Source organism: Amblyomma americanum, chromosome 9 (genome assembly GCF_052857255.1).
Source record: "Amblyomma americanum isolate KBUSLIRL-KWMA chromosome 9, ASM5285725v1, whole genome shotgun sequence".
NCBI lineage: Eukaryota > Metazoa > Arthropoda > Arachnida > Ixodida > Ixodidae > Amblyomma > Amblyomma americanum.
Genome location: NC_135505.1, coordinates 94,473,628 through 94,476,506, shown reverse-complemented (window position 1 = coordinate 94,476,506; position 2,879 = coordinate 94,473,628).

The window sequence follows — 2,879 nt, the reverse complement described above, 5'->3', positions numbered from 1 at the left end:
TCATCGGTCTTAGGAATTAATACCCTGCGAGCATTGTTAAACGAAGATGGCAGCCTACCGACCTCAAAACACTCCTTGGAAAGCTTATAAATCTTAGTGGCAACGTCATATTTAAAGCTCTTATAAATGGCCGCACTCAAATCGCCAGGTCCCGGCGAGTTTCCGGCATTCAATTCATCAGTTGCTGTGAATATTTCGTCAATACTTATTTCGTTCATTAGTTCTTCCATAATCTCCTACCGACCTCAAAACACTCCTTGGAAAGCTTATAAATCTTAGTGGCAACGTCATATTTAAAGCTCTTTTAAATGGCCGCACTCAAATCGCCAGGTCCCGGCGAGTTTCCGGCATTCAATTCATCAGTTGCTGTCACTATTTCGTCAATACTTATTTCGTTCATTAGTTCTTCCATAATCTCAATTCTTAATATTGGCATTAGTTGCATAAATTTTTCCCGAAACCCTTCTTCGCTTGCTGCTTTGCTCGCAAACAGCTCACAGTAATGTTGCACGAATGCACTCGAAATTCTACTTTCATCACTGAGGATTTGTCCTTTGTATTCGATAACTGAGATCTCGTTCGAGCGCGCGAATCCCCTTTCATCTGAGAGCGAGCGTTTGGTTGACATTTCGCTAGTAAGCCATTTTTTCGTGCCTGCTCTTATCGCCGCCCCTCTGTACTTCTGACCATCTAAAGCTTCTAGCCTAACTTTGACGCCTTTTATATCATGCATGAACATGCCCGACGTTTGATACTCTTCGCGCCCTAAGTTTGTCAGAAAGTCTCGCTGTTGCTTTTCTTTTTTTTCTCATACTTTATTACGGTTGAACGCTCAATGGCATGAATTTTCCCCTCCTGCTTAAAGCGCTACCAAGATTCAATACATCCTGTTTCACTATTATTAAACATATTCATGCTTTCCTTAACTTTTCTTAGAGATATGTAGTCATCTATATGCCTTGAGCTTAGCTTCCACATATCCCAGTTCATTTTTGCTTTACACTGCTTCTTTCCTCCCAAAGTTACCGTAACTAGCCACTGGTCACCAAATGACACTTGCTTCACCTCGTACTACTCACAGGAAGGCGAAAACTCTGCCGACACATATATTCTGTCCAGTCGTGCGTAGCTACTACCTTGAAAATCCGCAAATGCATATGTTTATGACTTTTCGCCAGGCCTATTGCGTCCTCTAAGCTGCACTCTTTGAGGACACTCTTCAACAAATGAGCACTCAGGTTTTTTGCTGCTTCTTTTTGTCATTGTCCAATTAATCTTACCTTTTGCATAGGGAAGTGGGAAGCAATATGGCTTTCCACTCTCACTAACGCGATAGAGAGGAACAAGTGCCATCAGTAGGATCGACTATAAGTGCTCGGGAACTAGGACGCATAGCTTTCAACTTTTTTTCTGTTATTTGTACCTGTTACTCACTGCTGTCATATACTACTGCTTTATTTTCTACACTTTCAGGTATAAGAAATCAGCATTCTTTGATGCTTCTGTACCTTTGCGATGGGCACCCTGGCCTTTCGACGCTGACAAAAATATTCGAACTGGAACTTCACAGCTATACACCAAAACTAATTCCTCTTGCATAGGGCGATAGCAGCGTCACTTTCGTTGTATGCTATCTACCAACCCCTGGCGCCACTGGTAAATGACATGTCACTAACGGTGCACAATGATTTTTATGGGTTTATGGAGGGTTTAACGTCCCAAAGCGACTCAGGCTATGAGAGACGCCGTAGTGAAGGGCTACGGAAATTTCGACCACCTGGGGTTCTTTAACATACACTGACATCGCACAGTACACGGGCCTCTAGAATTTCGCCTCCATCGAAATTCGAACACCGCGGCCGGGATCGAACCCGCGTCTTTCGGGCCGGCAGCCGAGCACCGTAACCACTCAGCCACCGCGGCGTCTTGGTGCACAATGTTAATTGTACGAATGTAGGGTTCGGCGCGCTGTCGCATCTTTTTGTACATGTGTTGCGAATATTCCGCGAGAGGGCAGTGACCTAGGCTGCGCGTCCGGTTTTGTTTTATTTTGTTTTGCTTTGGTGCACGCCGTTAGAAGGGGACTCATGCCTTTTTGGTTAGTCTCCCCATTCGTCCTTGCGGTTTCCTTCGCCGCTCCGGACGGCGGGGCTATCTGCCGGCCTCGACCTTGGACCCCTGTCCCCTTTGCGAAGGATTGCGAGACCACCTAGGGAGTAACTCGGGGGGAAGGGAAAAACGCTGACATCAGTTCTGAGCTTTCCTATTCGTCAAAACTGATGAGCCGCAGTTAGCAGCTTGTTTTTATGTGTGGAAAGGGGCGCGGGCATCTTCGGGATGTACCCGCGAAGGGAGCCGCGCCCAGATGCATTGGTCTCTAGCGACTCCTAGCTGGCAGGCGCTCGGTCTGGCCGAGTGCGGAGGGAGTGACCGTTGAGAGCTGGTGCGAGGCGCGCCAGTTTGACTGTTGGGACGCGGTGTCCCTCGTCTCTGTGCAGGCGGTCGGCTAGGCCGGCCGCGGATAGTTGTGGCCGTATACTGACTTTTGTTTGCACCCATCTGTAAATAGCCTTTATAAAAGTTCGTTTCTCACTAAATCGCTTCGCCTGAAAGTCGTATCATCGAGAAGCTTTCAAGCGGTGCATCCAGTTTCTGGAAATCACCGGACCAACGCCACCGGCAAACATTTACTACGAAGATGGCATGTTGTTTAAGTTACTTGCTCCAATAAAGCCAAAAATTGTACGATATTCTCGGTTGGTTAAAGTTCCTAGACGGACAACAAAACAGGTCTTGTAAATCTCATCCTTCATTCCCTCGTGTTTGCGCCATATTCCTCATTGTTTTAACTGAGAAATAAATCTAGAGATCTATGTAAT